The sequence below is a fragment of the Echinops telfairi genome, unplaced genomic scaffold (genome assembly GCF_000313985.2).
Source record: "Echinops telfairi isolate 266 unplaced genomic scaffold, ASM31398v2 ScPeMD7_2;HRSCAF=8, whole genome shotgun sequence".
Lineage (NCBI taxonomy): Eukaryota > Metazoa > Chordata > Mammalia > Afrosoricida > Tenrecidae > Echinops > Echinops telfairi.
Window position 1 is genome coordinate 38,509,142 of NW_022103898.1, and position 18,790 is coordinate 38,527,931.

Below are 18,790 nucleotides of genomic sequence, written 5' to 3' on the forward strand. Positions count from 1 at the left end.
GAATGAAACACTGTGCCATCCTCACAATGATTCCTATGCCTGATTCCATTGATGTAGCCCTGTACCAATCCGTCTCATGGGGGGTCTTCCTCTTTCGCTGACCCTCCATTTAACCAAGCAAGATGTCCTTCTCCAGGGAATGGTATCTCGACAGTATGTCCAAAGTGTGTAAGACAAAGTCTTGCCATCCTTGCCTCTAAGGAGCACTTGGGTTGCACTTCTTCCAAGAGCGGAGTAGAAATTCTCATCATGTCTGTGGAATTGGTGGTGGTTACATTCCATCTCTTATAGTAGTGTGCTATAAGTTGAAACTGACCTTGACAGTATCTACGAACAACAAGAAATCTCTTTCTAATATTCTTTGTTTTCCAGCAAAATCCATCTGATGTCATATACTCTCTGAATCTGGCAGATTCCTGCCACCATATTAAAATTATATTAAGGCATACTTTACTTATGTGCAACTTAATACTATTATTTTACAATTCCTACATGCTGTTGGCTTGCTTCCTTTGGAATACATATAAATATAAATCTCTTCTATTCAGTTCACCAGATAGCTGTCTTTCAAATTTCTTAGTATAGACAAGTGAGCATTCCTATATCTATTTGTTGAAACATTGACTGTCAAAACTTTGTTCTTTAAAAAGACAAGATAAGCTGTTTGTGCCGCCCTGGGTACCTTGGGAAAGTTGGACTCTGTCTGTCATGGCGGCGGCTGCAACATCGACACCAGCACCGACGGAGGGAGTCCCTAAAAATCAATGGGTTCAGTTGGTGACAGGAGCCCTGGTGAAGCTCACCCCGACCCTTGGCGGCCTGCCCTGGTGAGCCCCTACCCCATTCACCGGGCCGGGGATCCCTGAGATCTTGTGGCACTGGCACAGCAGGGGTGGAATGATGATGAATTCATCTGAGCAAAAGCCACCAATAAGCTAACCATCATAGCTGAGCAAATGCAGCATCTACAAGAACAAGCCAGGAAGATACTAGAAGATGCTCAGAGGGATGCAGACTTACACCACATAGCTTGTACTATTGTGGGGAAAAAAAAAACACCAGGCAACATTTACTACCTTTATAAACGAGAGAGTGGTCAGCAGTATTTTTCCATCATTTCTCCAAAGGAATGGGGGACAAGTTGTCCACACGACTTCCTTGGTGCCTACAAGCTACAGCATAACTTGTCCTGGACTCCATTTGAGGACATTGAGAAGCAAGATGCTAAGATCGGCATGATGGACAACTTGTTAGGCCAACCAATGGCCCTGCCTCCATGCACTGACCCAAGCTTGTAGGGACTGACTCATTGAGTGGGACTTCTAAGGGCAAGGAATGGACTGCCTTCTTACTGCCCCTCATCTCTGCCTTGGTGAGAAGTTCCATGAGAATTGAGGGGGTATAGGTGAATCACGGAACTCCAAAGGAGACTGTGTGCCTATAAATGCTGTCATTCCTGCTGTTAGCTGGGATGGTAATGAATTGCCTTGCTCTGTTTTGGGATCCTCCCAGCCATTCCATCAGTTGGTTTCAGGGTATTGACCATTGTCCTTTCTCCCTCCTTCTGCACCATCTGTTTGTCCCATAAGTCAGAGCCTTGGAGAAAGAAGTGCGTTCTTCCCACCAAAAGATGGAGTCTCTTATTTTCCAGAGAGGACAGTTGCAGTCTCTTTGTGGCTAGAAGTCTGTGGGACTGTGCTTATTTGACAGCTGTCTGTATAACAGGGTGCCGTAGTGGTTACTTGTTGGGCTGCTAAACCACAAGGTCAGCAGTTCAAAACCACTAGCTGCTCCATGGGAGAAAGTTGGGGCTTTCTACAATTATAAAAAGTTACTGTCTCAGAAACTCACAGGGACAGTTCTACCTGTCCTATGGGGTCACTGTGAATCCACATTGACTCCAGGGTGGTGAGTTTGAGAACAGGAAGTTTGGGAATGGAGGGGGACACACCTCTGGACTAGGGAAAGGGTAGTTTGGGTATCTCTGCACTAGGGGGGTGGGGTGGCTTGTCCCTTGTGCCCAGCTGGAGTGACTGGAGAATCCAAGGTGGCAGCAAAAGCAGGGGCTTAGGGTGGGGTCAACTTGGCAGTTGAATTTCGAGCCACTGACCATTGTATGAAGTGTTGGAGAGCAGGGCTCCGTGAAAGAAGGCCATTGAAAAGTCAGCTTTGAAGGACTGTGGAAGAGATCCTAAGGCAGTGAGAGTGAGAAGTGAGAAAACCCTCTCATCTGTTGATGAGTTAACTGTCATTAAAACTCATTTTGGCCTACCTGGCTCAGGGTCTTAACAGGTCTTTTTGCTTAGTGATTCTCATTCTGACAGGGACCTACCACATTTCCCTCTTCAGCAGGAATGTGCCAATGGTTAGCAGCCCAGTATGCCATCCCTTCTTCAGTGCGGTGCGTCTCTCATGAGATGCTCGAGGGAGTGAGCCCAATTACTCCCTTTCCTTTCTAGGGATTGATGTTTGTACTAATCTCTCTCTTGTGCTCATGGTCTTTCCTTGTGATCTGCCCTCCATGTATTATAAATGATTTGCTAAGGGCTAGTATATTGTCTTAAGTATTTGCAGTCTCTGTTTTACTTCTCTACTGGATCTCCAGCTTCAAATACTCATGGCAATGGCTACACAGAACTCACAGGCAAAATTTCACGATTAATGGGTTTAAAGGAAGTTAACGAGTTGTGATGCCAGTGAGAGATGCTCAGGGTTGAGTCCTTGATCAAGAGCTATTGCAAAGTTCTGTCAAGTCTGCTAGTAAACGCCCCCTTGCCAAAGGGCATCCCACTCAGCTATAAATCTCAACTTGAAGATAATCAATCAGCTTAACTCTGTGGGTCTGAAAACCCAGCTCCCTGAATTAAGCACCCAGAGGCAGCCCCTCCTATAAGACTTAGCCCAAAGACACTCAGCTTCACTTCTGTGGGTCAGTGAGTCCCACTTCCCCAGTGAAGGGCCCACAGGCCCCGGCTCTGCAAGCGTTATCTGCTTCACTTGCTGACATTGAAGACTCTATGAGGAAGGACCTACTTCCAAACGCATGGTGTTGTAGGGGTTCATTTCCTCAAGGGTTGGCCTGAGGGACTCTGGTTGCCATTAGGCAGAGGCTGTGCTTGCTCCTTGCCCAGGTATAATATATTGGCCCCCACCTGGCAACTTCTTTCCATCACCACAGTCGATGAGGGAGAGGGCTAAAAGCCACAATCATGGACATGGCATCCCATCCGATCAGCCCCATTCTATGAGAAGCAAGTCAGTGGGTCAGTCTTCACTTGAGGGAGGAGTTATTGTTAGTCAGAAGTGGGCAAAGGGAGGAGAGGGGATGACGGCAGGCATCTGGCTGGTGGGAGGGAGTAGGAGACCTGTCCCCTGGATACTTCTCCAGCACAAAGGAAGGGAAGGGCAGACAAGGCACATTTCCTCTCCCACGGAAGAGACCTGGGAAAGGCTGAAGGGAGGAAGAAAGAAGGTTCGGGGTTATGGGATACACATACCTGGAAAGAGGAGGTACACTACAGAGAACCAGCCAGTGGTGGGAGGTCTACCATTAGAATACAAGTTTTGACTCTACAGTCTACCTGGCCTTACAGACTAGCTAAGGGCCCTTTGAGCTTTCCCCCTCCAAAGTATCCCCTTCAATAAACTTACCCTTTCTGTTAAAAAAAAAAAAAAGACAAGATAAATAAGCATTTGAAAAAACTAATAAAGACAAATGTCCACAAATTAAAACAACAACAAAACTAACTAGAGGGGGCAGTGGTTGGAGTGCTAGTGGCTGAAGGTTGTACTGGACATCTTTCAACCCATTGTCTAAGTTAGAATTTTAAAGACTCCCCCTATTCTCAAGAAAATGTAAGTATACTCTGGGGGTTTAACATCAATTTGCATAGGCAATTGGTGAAGTTACGCTCACTGCTCAATGTGTGCACTGCTTCTTTATCAGCTCCTTACAAAACAAATGTTCAATGCCAGTTTTGATTTTTGCCCTTTTTCCATGATAGTGAAAATCTTTTCAATTTCTTCTGTTTAATGAAAATAGGTACTAATGCATGTCTTTCATAAAAGCAAGGTGCATTAATGTGAACTTTCACAAAGTAGGTAATACTTGTATATGTGTATTTATTATTCATTGCCATCCAGTTGATTCCAACTCAGTGACATGTATAGAACTTCTGAGGCTCTAAATCTCTACAAGATCAGATAGATGCAATTCTCTCTCCTACAGTTTCTGGTGGGTTTAAATGGCTGATCTTGTGGTTAGGAATTCGATGCTTACTCTGAATGGCCACAAGGATGTATGTACATGCATGTTTATGTATATGTATATGTATGTATCTGTATATGCATATGCCAGCACGGCGCAGCTGACCTCAGAGCTGACTATGCTCCAAAAGATGAAAAAACAAAATCAAAGACTCAACAATTATAGTAGGTGACTTTAATACAGCACTCTCTGAGAATGATAGATCACAAGGAAAGAAACTTAGAGGCTACAGATCTAAACATTACAATTAATTAGATGAATTGACCTGAAAGATATTTTCAGAGCTCTCCACCCAAATGAAAAAAAAGATCACATTCTTTTCAAGCCCACAGGGCACAAAATTGAATATAGACCACATGCTGGGACATAAGTCAAATCTGTGTAATTTCAAGCACATAGAGATTATACAGACTTCTCTCTCCGATCACTATGTCATAAGGCTGGAAATCAACAGAAGGATGATTAATAAAACAAGGGCAGACAATTGGAGGGTGAATAACTCTCTATTAAAAAATGAGCGGGTACTGGCCCAGGTCAGAAATGAAAATAGATAATTTCTAGAAACAAATGAGAATTAGAATATGATGTACCAAAACCTTTGGGACACAGCAAAGGCAGTTATCAGAGGAAGTTTGATAGCAATACATGCACAAATGATAAGGGAAGAGAGACTTATGATTGATATGCTGTCATGAAATTTACAGCAATTAGAAAAGAGTCAACAGGACAATCCTAGTAATAGCAAAATAAAAGAAATAATAAAAATTAAGGCTGAGATTAATGAAAGGGGGAAAAAGAAAACTATGAAAAATTTAATGTTAAAAGTTGGTTCTTTGAAAGGACTTACAGAATCAAGAGACTGCTGGCAAATCTAACCAAAGAAAGGAAGGAACAAATTTAATCTGGAGTCTTAAAGGCTTGAAGATAAAAAAGCAACCATCTAGCTGTGAAGTAACAAAGTCCACATGGAAGAAGCACACCAACTGTGTGATCATGTGGAAATATTAGTTGATAAAAGGAAATATTAGAACTATTTTATTTCCTTTTTTAGAAAAATGTCATTCATGCTAGATTTCCTTTTATCAACTGTGTGATCATGAGGTGTCAATGGAATCAGGTATCAGGCATCAAAGACCCAGAACAAAAAAATCAAATCAATGTGAATGAGGGAGTGTGCTGAGTGGAGACCCAAAGCCATCTATAGACAATTGGACATCCCCTTACAGAAGGGTCACAAGGAAGAGATGAGCCAGTCAGGGTACAGTATACCACCGATGAAACACACAACTTTTCTGAAGTTCTTTAATGCTTCCTGCCCGCCCCATCCCACTATCATGACCCCAATTCTACCTTAAAAATCTGGCAAGACCATAGCATGTACACGGGTTTCGAAAAGAACTGAAACACGGAGAATCCAGGACAGATAAACCTCTCAGGACTAATAATGAGAGTAGCGATCCAGAAGGGTAAATTTAAGGTGGTGGGAGAAAAGGGGAACCCATCATAATGAGAAAGATCCAACCCCCTCCCAGGGGAACACACAACAGAAAAGTGGGTGAAGGGAGACAGTGGTTGGTGTAAGACATGAAAAAAATAATAATTTATAAATTATCAGGGGATGATGGGGGGTGGGGGAAATGAGCTGATACCAAGGGCTCAAGTAGAAAGAAAATGTCTTGGAAATGATGATGGCAACAAATGTACAAATGTGCTTGATACAATGGATGAATGTATGGACTGTAATTAGGGCTGTGAGAGCCCCAAATACAATGATTTTAAAACAAACAAACAAACAAACAAAACCTACTGTCCTTGAGTCAATTCCAATTTATTGCAACCCTTGAGGACAGAGTATTACCGTTCCATACGGCCTTCAGGACTGTCAGTCAATCTTTGCAAGGTTAAAGTGCCACGTATCTCCCCTGTGGGGTGCTGTGTGGGTTTCAGTCACCAACTGTTTGGCCAGCAACATGTGCTTTAATAACCACACCCCCAGGACTCATTTCCCTTGATATATTTTTTAATTATACTTTTGTCATATTGAAGAAAATAAACCAACAAAGAGGCACTAAGGAAAAACAAGAGGTTTTCAAATGGCATATTCTTAGAATCCTAAAAATACAATGGTCTTTCATTCTCTGCATTCCATAAGCTGCGTTTTCTGATTTCCATCTACAGAAGAGTTTGATAGATGATATCCAGGAGCCTTCCCCTACCTTGAGAGTATTTCTTTTAAATAGAAGCTAAAATATTAGCAGTGGCATAAAAATTTACATCATGCTTTGCAACAAGCAGCAGTACCGGTACTACAATATGAGAGACATTGTTTTATAGTTCATATCTAATTTAGTCAGGATGAATGAATTTGGGAGCCTGCATATTAATTAGATATCAATTAAGTAAGCTATCAGAAAGATATATCTAATTTGAAAAAATACAGTAAAAAATGAACATTTATTTTACTTTTCCAAATTGGAAGTGATATCAACTATAGAAATTTAAAAACATGAAGGTATGTTTGATGTCTAAATTAGCACAAGAATTGCTTATTTGCTTAATGAACCCAGTTATTTCAATCAGTAAGCACATTGGATGTCATGATAGAACTATGACCTAAAAATGTGTGCTGTCTTTCAAGTGCCTCCAGCTGTCTCTAACTAATACAAGTTCCTCACCTTGTAAGACAAAAATAAGTAGATCACCGAGGGGTGTTATCAGTGTTATGAAGTTTCCACATAGCATCGTTTAACGGCATCTAATTTCCTAATCAAAGGAAAATCAAGCATGAATGACATTTTTCTAAAAAAGAAATAAAATAGTTCTAATATTTCCTTTTATCAAAATTCTAACATATGCCTTATATGAGAGAAAGCACACACAGAATTGCAACAAAAATGTCATGTCATAAATCAAGTTTTCTAGCATCTTATTCTATAGATAAAAAGATAATCATATGGCTAACACATGTTCTTTTGTTTGTGATTACAAGTCAAAATTTCTTTTAAATATTGTGTCTAAACTACCCCCGTCACCAAATTTATAGATACTATCTCACTATAGGTCATATACTAGTAAATAAAGTGGGAATCTGCTGTGGAGTAGATAGAAAGTTCCACAGCTTCCAATGGAGCTGAGCTAGCTAGCTTCCAGGCACATGTGGATCTTTAAGGAACAATTAATTAAAACTAAATAAAAACTTTAAATCGAGTCCCTCAGTTTCTCATATTTCAAGCGGTCATTTACATGTGCTACTGGTTATTGAATTGGATAATACAGATATAGAACATTTCCAGGGTTTATTGACAGGTCTGGAAATAAAGAGAGTTCTGGAAAAGATTTGAGAGGTAGGCAGTCATAACCTCAGGAAGTGTTAAAAGTGGTAGAATTACTTAGCCTGGCAAGAAGAGAAAGGCTTTGCTTCATGATGGTCTTTGAATGACAGAAAGGCTACAAAGAGAGGCAGCCAGATGTTTTTCATATACTGGTAAGAGACAGGAGGAACTGATTTAAAATATAGTGGAAGGATTTAGGTTAAACAGAAAAGGGTGAAAATTATTAAGGAAGTGAATTATTTACAGGAAACTTTCTCTGTACAGAATCCTGGTACAAGGTCACCTACCTAGTGACAGTAGTAAATACTTATCATGGAAAATCAAGAAAAATATGTAGATATACTTTCTAAACATAGAGAGATGAAATCAATTAATCAGTAAACACATTAATTCATGTGAACCATGTTCAGGCACTGTACTAAAGGAAAGAGATTCAAGAGCAGCTCTCAATATAACTGACCGGTGATCACAGAAGAAAGGGCTGGCTAACTGCTTCAGAAAGATTACAGCCAGAAAAGCTCTTTGGAGCAAATCTAGTATGTATTCTGATGCACAGGGCTGTCATGAGTTGGAAGCTAATACTTGATAGTGTTGTGTTATTGATATGGCTAAGACATCTATCTAAGTTCTTATATAAGGCAATCTAATTCTATATTTTTAAAAACACATCAATAACCCAAGAGAGCGGTCTAGTCTGTGGCAACTGTTGAGAATAAACACATCAAAACCTACACCCACAGTGGTAGAGTGAAATCTCTGAATATGGCTCTTCTGCCCACGAGCCTCTGTTGTTGCTATTGTTAGGTGTCACCTATTCAGTTCCGACTCATAGTGACCCTATCTATGCACAACAGAAGGAAACACCGCCCAGCCCTGCACCATGTCTACCCTTGTTACCTTGCCCAAGCCCATTGTTGCGCCACCCACCATGGTGTCAATCTATCTCCTGGAGGGCTTTCCTCTTTTCCGCTGCCCCTTTATTTTAGCACACATGAGGTCCCTATTCCTTGGACGGTTCTCTCCTGAGGATGCCCCGGGATCATAGTGGTTACGCACTGTACTGTGAGGTCTGCAGTTCAAACTACCAGCTGCTCTGCGAGAGAAAGACTGGACTTTCTACTCTTGTTTTATATTAATATATAATCCACATTGAAGATTTCAGTTTTTTGCTTTTACCAGAAAATGCCTCAAATCATCTTTACTTTTAACAACCACGAGTGTAAACTCATTAAATTGCAGGTTGTTGCTGTAATTTATGAGCATGGCATTGGATTGAAGGGAGGCTCATCAATAACTTACTTAATATGTAGGCTGTGCAAATAATCCAAGCAGCTGGAATTTATGAGAACATGGTTCTGGATTGAAGGGAGACTCATCAATTCCCTGTGATTGGAAGAGGATACAATTTTGCTTGCTAAAAGTAAAGACAACTTGAGGCATTTACTGCTGAACATCGAAAAGCTTCAACTTTCAGTCTGGATTGCATCTTAATATAAAACAAAGCCTCGCACAACTCAACAAATATGCAACATCATGATGAATGCAGATCATGAAATTGTGCACGATTTCCTTTGGCTCAAATTAGTAATCAATGCCCATGGAAACAGCAATCAAGGGATCAAATGGTGTATTGCATTGGGCAAATCTGATGCAAAAGATCTCTTCAAAAGTATTATTAATAAATGTGTCACTTTGAGGACTAAGTGTTTTCAATTGCCTCATATGCCTGGGAACCCTGGGCAAGGAAGAAGGAATCTTGAAGAAGAAATGTATGGTTTTGAATTATGGTGTTGTAGAAAATCAAAAACGCATGGACCACCAGAAGACGGAGCAAAACTGTCTTGGATGAAACAATCAGAATTCTCCTCAGAAGTGCGAATGGTGATACTTTGTGTTATGCTCTTTGGATGTGCTATCAGGAAGGACCAGCACCTGAAGAAAAACAGCATGTGGGTCAAATAAGAAGTCCACTAAGTAGAAGAGTGTGAATAGGGTGTAGTGACAGCGTGGGTGAAGCCCTGGGCTCATACAAAGCCGTGACTGTGAGGATGGCATACGACAGACAGTGCTTCTTTCTGTCGCACCCCAGGCCATGGGGAGTCCAAACCGAATGGACAGCATCTACCAACAACAACATTGCAGCCCTGGTATGAATGGCCAAAGGTAGAAACAACTTAAAGCTATCAACATGAACGAAGGAACGAAAGTCGGTACTTACATACAATGGAATACGACTAAATTAGTATGAGAAATTAAGGATGGAGCTTGGAGATAATAGGCTGCGTGAAATAAGTCAATCATAAAAGGATAAATATTGCATGCCCTCACTTATAAAAAAGAAGAAAAGGCAAATGTGGTTATCAGTAGAAAGAGGGAGGAATAAAGGAGAGTTAACCCTTATGGGTTTATTAGCTAGTATTGCACAGCTGATAATTATACTTGCTGTCACTACATTGTAAACATTTGAGCTGGCAAAGGCTGGGTGATGAGTCCATGTATATTTGTACCGATGGTGCACACAAAGAGCATAGTTTTGCTGAGTCTGTTTACAACCCCAAAAACACATGGGACTTTGTGCCTTGACTTTGAGCTCTCAGTTCCTGGGACAGCCAGTTGTTTGACCTGATAACATGCTTAATGCTTAAATCTACCTCCTACTTTACTGCACTGTGGCTTGAAAGTGGCCACTGAAAGCACAGAGATTGGTCTATACTTGCCTGGAACAACACGGAAAAGAGGCAAGTCAAGAATAAGAGAAGGCTATGGGATATATTGGTAATTGTCTCCAGGAACATCTGTCTCCCTTGCCATGAAACCCAAAGAATTAGATGATGCCTAGCTGACATTTTGATTCTACAATAGAATTCTGATTAAAGTGTGTTTTTTCCCCTGAACCCTTAGCAAACACTGTGATATGAAGTGGGGGTGCCAGCCCCCCACCACTGACCATGGGTTCTATTAGCACAATTGTACAGTGTAGATATACATATATTATATTAAAGTCATCAAGAGCATGAGAGGTAGAGGAGAGATTGGAATAATGGAGTCAGACACAATTCATAGTAGCATGCTCACCTCAGCCATACTTGGTGGTCCTCAAGGAAACAGACAATGACTATCCTTATCAGAAGGGAGTGGGCCCTACCTGTTGTGGGATAAACAGTGGTGTCTGCTTGGTCTAGATGGCTGATAGCTCTTAGGGAGAATGACCCCTGATCTACTCCTGATGACCTCCAAGTGTATAGTCATTCGCAAGCAGCTAAGTTTGGCATATATTTGGGGAAGACAACTTGGGAGAAATCCTTCCGTTTCTCATAAAACACTTATACTACCAGTCTTCTATATGTTTGCATTAGTCACCAGTAATTGATATAGCTATAAACAAATGTGGTCCAAGTTAAAAAATATAGCCCGATCATTGCTATTCTGAAAGTATTCTGTAAAAATGGCACAAATTATTCTAGTAATAGTTAGTGTCTTACTTGCACTTATTAAATAAAATGTATTGACTTATTTAATTATTTTTCATAAATTCCATGATAAATGAAACGATTAGATGTATCTCCCTAGAATGGAGCTATTTTCAAATCTCACAAGAAATACATTTATCTGATGCCTTCATTCATCTCACAGACATTTACTGAGTATTATACATCAAGCATTGAGAGACATTCAAAATAAATAAAGTTGCTGGCGAACTACTCCTGAGACATGGCAAACCCATGGATACAGAATTTCAAAGGGTCTTTGGGTGGGTTTCTACCATCGACCTTTCAGGAGCCTAGTGATTAAGTTGCACAACCTTAGGAATCTGACAAATATTTGCTGAGGATTTATATGAGACATTATGCCGATAATTAAGGTAATCAGAAAGTGTCCCAATCTCATAGAGTTTTACTATAATTTTATACAATGAGAATTGCATTATATTAGAACACCTTGGGATAATAAAAGTGCAGATATAGATATATCCGAGTAGATATAATAATAGGGATTATTTGCTGTTTGGGTACATGAGCAATTTATTTCCTCTTTAAGACCAGGATTTTAGTGAAGTCACAGGTATTCAATGCAGAAATAGTCCTCTTCACAAGAATCAAAATATTCAAAAAACTGGAGCTCAATATTGGACAGAACATAGTCACTCAAGGAATGTTGAAGTGATTTGTCAATGGAGAAATTTTATTTCTGCCTTTTGTAAGATGATGGAGAAACATATTGCAATCAAATGCGTCAAACACTTGTCTTAGATTGAATATGATTCTGTAATGTAATCCTCAGACTAATTCTTAATTATTTATTCCTATGGGTACAGAAAATTGAAACTCAGACATGTTGCAGTTAATTTCAATTCAGAGAGCATTTGGAAAGCCATGTTTACCTAAAGTGAAAGAATATTAACATTTACTCTATCACCCCCACAATTCATTATGAAGATTGTGTAAGGATGATTAAATAGAACTGACCATAACACTGTAATGTGCAGTGTTTCAGGATACATATTTTCACATGGTCCTTGCATGAGTCTTTCCGTGGTGTTCACGTTAAGAAGATGCTTTGGAAAGGGTGACATATTTGAGGAATCACCGTGAAGCCTTCTCTCTGAGATTTCTGCCTTTACTGTAGAGGCCAAAGAATGAAAGCCGGGTTCAATGGCTTAACGAAGGAAACATCCTTGGGCTACACTCTGAAATACTTTTATGGCATATGCTGAACCATCGAGTTATTTTCTAGAACTAAATGCAGAAAGCGATTACTCAATTGATTTTGCTAGAGTATTATTTCTTTCCTACTTCCAGTTCTGTTAATTATAGTATCAAAAGGGGCATTTGACTTTTATAAAAAAGACACATATGTTGAAAACCATGAATATTGTGGTGATTCATGATATGGTTTCCTTACTTGGGACTGAGCCTTGGGGGTGGGGGTGGGGTGGATGAGATAGTTATAATTTCAAACACATTGCTATTTGATTCTATTAACATTTAAAAACATCATATTGAAATAATTTTAAACTATAAATAGAACTTATAAAAATAGCAGCATGTGTCACTTAACATTCACTCAAGAAATATCTGATCACATTTAAGTATCTGTAGCCCCATAAGGCTTTTTTTTTATTCATAGCATCACTATCAGTCAGAATTGACTTCACAGCAAAATAACAGCTTTCTTAGAGGAGTTTTTAACTTATACACTTGAGAGTTGCCAATAATAGTAATTATGTAAAGATACCCAACTTTATATTGGCGTTTACATATTGGGAATGGGACAGGAGACTTCTTTTGGAAGAGCAATAGACAATTCTATGAATTTTGAAGCTACAGGGGAAGGTATCATGTCTTCTCTATGTAAGCACAGAACATACAGACATGCCCTTTTGGGTTTGACTTGCACTATTTCAAAGAATCAAAAATAATATAGAATAACAACACAATTTGTATGAAATATGATCTAGTTTCCCAAACAGGATACAATATACCACCAAACAATTGCCACCAACCAAATGTCACCGATTCCATTCTGAATGACAGTGACCCCATGGGACAGAGTAGAACAGCTCCATAGAGTTTCAGAGGCTGTGAATCTTTGCAGGAGAAGATTGCCTCATCTCTCTCCCAAGGAGCAGCTGGTGCAGTCGAATTCTTGAGTTGAAGTTAGCATCCCAATGGGTTAACCCACTGTGCCACCAGGACTCTTCAGTATACAGTTTCAACTCTGCAACTCTACTCACAGCAGAACAAAACACCACCTGGTCTGCACCATTCTCACAAGGTTTCCGATGTTTGAGCCCATTGTTGCAGACACTGGGTCCAGCCATTTGCCAGAGGCCTTCTCTTTATCACTGCCCGTCCACTTTACAAAACATGATGTCCTTCTCCGGGTACTGGTCTTTCCTGATAACATGTCCAATAACAGTGTGTGAGATGAAGTCTCACCATGCTTGCCTCTAAGGATATAATACAGCAGAACATCAAGTATATAGTTTAAGCTATTGTAAAAAAATTCATTAAATAATCAAGGAAGGGTTTTTATTGAAATTGAATTTTCTAAAAGCCTTGACAGATATCTTACTGGAGCACCTAGAACAGAACCTTCTTAACTTGTGCAAGAAGTAAGTGCCCGGGGGAGGAAGTAGGAACAGCAGGTACCTTAGGCATTCCTGAAGCGATGATATAAAATACTTTGCTTTGCCAAAGGCATCTATGTGCCAAGTATAGAGGGGAAAAAACACATATTTAAACTATCTCTCTTACTGCAGTGGGAGGCAAAATGAGACTCTCTGCTCCCATAAAGATTTCCAATCTCAACTTGATAGCAGTGGGTTTGGTGGGGTTTCACTTTTTATTAACTAAGTTCAGGTTTTTAAATGAAAGAGTAAAATTTTCTTAGCATCCACAGTTCCAGATAACCTTGTAATATTCCTAATTGAGCCATCTAGTATAACTGTAGAATTCCCTAGTGGCCCAATGGCTATCGGGTTTGGCTAAGTTGTTGACAGAAATGCCGATGGTTTCCCACCCAGAAGTCTCTCCATGGAAGCAAGAAGTAATAGTCTGCTTAAATAATGATTTACAGCCTTGCCACTACAGCAGAATCCACCAATTTTTAAAAAAGATAATTACATATCATTATGAAAAATTGTACCTCAAACATTTTGCAAGTATAAAAGTAGGAAAAAATATCTAAATTAGCAGACTGATTAAATACATTTACAGACCTAGAAGCAGAAGTTGACCTGGACATTAAATACCTCCCCAAACCCAAAATTCCAAGACCAAATATACTAGGGAATTCTACCAAGCATTCAGAGAATGATTAATACCAATTCTACACAAATTATTCCAATTCTACACAAAAGGACAACATGCTACCAAACTCATTCTATAAGAAGCAACTATACTCTGATACCCAAGCCAGGTAAGGACAACACCAGAAGAGACAACCGATGTCTCTTACAAACATAGAGGAAAGAATTTTCAACAAAACCTTTGCTAATAGAATACAACAAAATCTTTAAAGAATACATTATGATCAAATGAGATTTATACCGGGTATGTTCTACATTAGAAAAATATTTACACCAGAGTTGTTCAACATTAGAAAAACAATCAATGCAATCCACGACATAAATAACCTAATAAAAGAAGCACATGATTCTCTCAATTGATGCATGAAAAGCATCTGGCAAACTCCAATAGCCATGTTTTATTAAAAAAACACTCAATAAAATAGGAGTAGAGAGAAATTCCTCAACATAATAAAGACCATATACACATACCAACAACCAGTGTTGTATTCAATGGAGAAAACTGAAAGCATTCCCCTCTGACAGGGATGTTCTTTATGACTACTCTTATGTAATAGTACTGGAAGTTTTAGCCAGACATCAAAAAGAAATCAAAGGCATCCAAATTGAAAAAGAATAAGTGAAACTCTCTCTTTGCATATGATATGATTTTATATATAGAAACTTCCATAGACTCAATAAGAAAATTGCTAGAACTGATTGAAAATGTGCCATATGGCAGGCTATAAGATACACCATCAAAACTCATGAGCAATTTTCTCCAGTGTTGGTCACTGTGCAGTTTACAATCTCACAAAGGTGGAAACAGACTAAATTTCCATCAATAGTGTAATGTGCCAGAGATAAAGTAAAACTTAGTTAAGCTTCATGAAAAAAGTTTTTATAATAACAACAACCCAACTCATGTGCAATTCTGTACATTAAGGAAAAGAATTCTGAAAAGAAAAATTTGAAAAAGCCATATATAATAGCCACCCCCAAAACTTAATACTTAAGAATAAACCAATAAGAGAAACAAAAGACTTGTACAGTGAAAACTATAATACCCTACGATGAAAAATCAAAATAAGATCTACATACAGAAAGGAAGTTCCATGTTCATAGATAGTAACAATTAATATTATGGTAATGTCCATATTACCTAAAGCAATCCATAAATATAATACATTTCCCATCCAACCCAAGTCCCAGTACTATTATTCAAAGAAATTGACAAACCAGTCACCAATATAATATGGATGGGAAGAAAAATCCCCTAAAAACATAACATTCCTGAAAAACAAACTAGAAATCTTCTCACTCTTTAATTTCCAAATGTATAAGCATCCATGTTAGTAAAAACAGATTTGTACTGGTACAACAATAGATATGTCGACCAAAGATCATTATGGAGAACTCAGAAATAAAACCAAATATCTAGAGATACCTTATTTTGACAAAGGGCCAAGGCACATTACATAGGGAAAAGAGAATCTTTTTAAGATCAGTGCTGGAAAAAAATTAGATCTCTTTTTGCAAAATAAAGAAACAGGTTGCACACAGGAAAAACAAATAAGATGCATTAAAAGCATAAGTTTAAATTCTAGAATTATAAAGATCATCAATGAAAAAATAGTGACAAATGTAAAGGTCCTAACACACTAACAAAAAAAAAAGAAAAAAATCCACACTTCAGAAGAATAAATATAGGACTTGGATCTAAAAGTATGGCATTTATGTACATCAAAAGATTTTATTTGAAGAGTGAAAAGAGAACCCAAAGATGGTGGGGCAATTGGCAATGGCATGTTGGATAAAAACCTAATTTCTAAGATCGAGAGAAAACTGACATACAAGAAAAACATGAATAACCCAGTTAAAAATGAATAGAAGACATGAATAGACAATTAACTGAAGATGGCATCAAGGCAGCTAACAATCATATGAAGAAATGCTCATTATCATTAGCTACGAAAGAAGTTCAAATGAAACAAAGATCATATACCACCCTACACCAGCACTGATAGCAAAATAAAAAAAAAGAAACAAAAGGAGAAATTAACATCTGCTTGAATGGATGTGGCAAAATTTGGATCACAAAATTATACAACCCCTCTGGAAAACACTGTGGCACTGCCTTAAACAGATGCATATATAAATGCCATATGGCCTACCCAGCTCTCTATTCAGTATGTGCCCAGAGAAACGCAGGCCAAAGCATGCACAACCATCCTATTGCAGCACTATCCACAACAGCACCAGGCCAGATGGAACCAAATGCCCATCTGGGGAGGAAGGGATAAGTACACTCTGCTACATACAAATAAACAATGGGTGTTAGACTGAGTTACACAGAGAAACAAAACCAGGTGTGTGTGTGTGTGTGTGTGTGTGTGTGTGTGTGTGTGTGTGTGTGTAAATTTATATCAAGAAAAAACTGGTATCGAGTCCATAGGTCAGATGCTAGCTGGGGCCCCCTGCAGACTCGGGCAGCTGCTAGTTGATGAAGCAGGAAAGAGAAGTAGATCACAGACTGGTGGGTCCAAGGTCAGCAGAAGCATGGGAGTGCAATGACCACTATCAGGCCAGGCAGGCCACCTGGGCCCCAGACTTGAGAGCCAGACACAGAATTCAAGCAAAGAGGAATTAAAAGAGGGGCAAGAGAGGGACTCCACAGAGTCTCTTATAAATAGAACACATTTCCAAGAAGATGTCATTAGGCCAATTGAGAGGTTGGACTCTACTCATACATCAAGGTACACACAGGTGCCTCAAGTTGACATAAAATCTAACAAGTATACAATAGAAAACTCTATGTCCTTTAAAAGAGTGGGGAAACTCAAATATCTCATGCATGCACAAAGTTGGAAGACATTGTGCTCAACAAAATCAGCCAACTGTATAAAGACAAATACGATCTGAGACCACTATTATAAAGGGCAGCTATAGAAGACAAAGTAAATGATTATAGTGAACATTAAGAAGATTAGAATTAGAAATCAAATAGGAAGATTCTTAACATATATAACTTAAACTGAAAGCTCTAAAGAAAAATTCAAGCCTTGGATCTCAATAGTGATTCTATTGGCAAAATATTGAATGATGCAGGAAGTGTCAAAAAAGAATACACAGAGGCACTATACCAAAAAGAAGTCCCGGAATTCAAACATCTCAAGTGGTGGCATATGCCTAAAAACCTGTGGTACTGCAGGAAGAAGACCAAGCTGGGCTAAAAGCCTCAGCTATTGGGTACAAACGGTTGCTAGGAGAGGACACTGACTCAAGGGCACCTAGCAACGGTCCTGAGGAGTTTGAGATTAAAGATGTCCCAAATGTCCAACCCTTCCCCAATGTCATTCTGCTCTACTCCCACCCACTGACAACTCCGCCCTTGAATACATTCTCTCAGATCCTTGGCTGCTGATATTCACCACATGACCCATAGAACCTCCCAGAGCTTTGAGGTCAGGCGGAGTTGAACCAAATGAAGGATCCAGAACCAAGAGCCACGAATGTCCACAAGTCATAGCAGGTCATCTTTCATTCACCAAAGCTCATCAGGACATCGAGGCTTCCCAGGGGAGGTGACGTGTGCTCGAACTGTAGAGTTACCAGTGTGCGTATCCCACCCAAGGAGAACAAAGGACCATGCTTTAAGTCACACCTTCCACAAGGTGGAGTCGATGGTGCCGCAGGAAATAAAGCATGTGGCTGGGTTCACACCATATACTAAGCTAGAGCCGTACTCTCATTCAAACACTGTCCTTTAGGATATTTAGAAATATTTAGAGACTATCCCCTTAAATGGAACTTTACCCATAAGCATACAGAGTCCTGAATTATAATATATCACATAAGGAATAATGGTTAGAAGGGCTGTTTTTCTCGACTATGACATAACGATTGTTTTTATTGACTATGATACAACCATTGCTTCAAAAAATATTGACGGTACTTGGACTTGAAAAAGAACAAACAAATCTGTCTTGGAAGAAGTGTAAACAAACGCTCCTTAGAAGCAAGGATGGTGTGACTTTTTTGTCTCCCCCACATCCTTGGACATGTTATCAAGAGAGACCCGTTCCTGGAAAAGGACACCGTGGTTCATCGCGTAGCAGGTCAGCGAGGAAGACGCAGCCCGTGACCAAAGAGAGTGACACAGTGGTTGCCACAATGGATTCAAACAAAATGACACTTTTGAGTACAGCACAGGACCGGGCTGTGTTCCATTCTCTTTTACACAGGGTTTCCAAGAGTCAGACCAAACTTGCTGGCATTTGGGAACAACAACAGGACTATGCATAAGGTAGCACAGCAGGACACACCCCCCTGTCCTGTGCTAGCCTCACCAGTCTTGTTTGCGTGAGCTCGCCGCTGAAGTCATCCAGTCAGGAGTGAGCT

At 39.6% G+C, this 18,790-nt stretch overlaps 1 pseudogene; it reads left to right on the forward strand.

The window, feature by feature from the left end:
• The first annotated feature begins 708 nt into the window (after window positions 1–708).
• LOC101639389 lies at window positions 709–1,313 on the forward strand (annotated as a pseudogene).
• The last annotated feature ends 17,477 nt before the right edge of the window (window positions 1,314–18,790 follow it).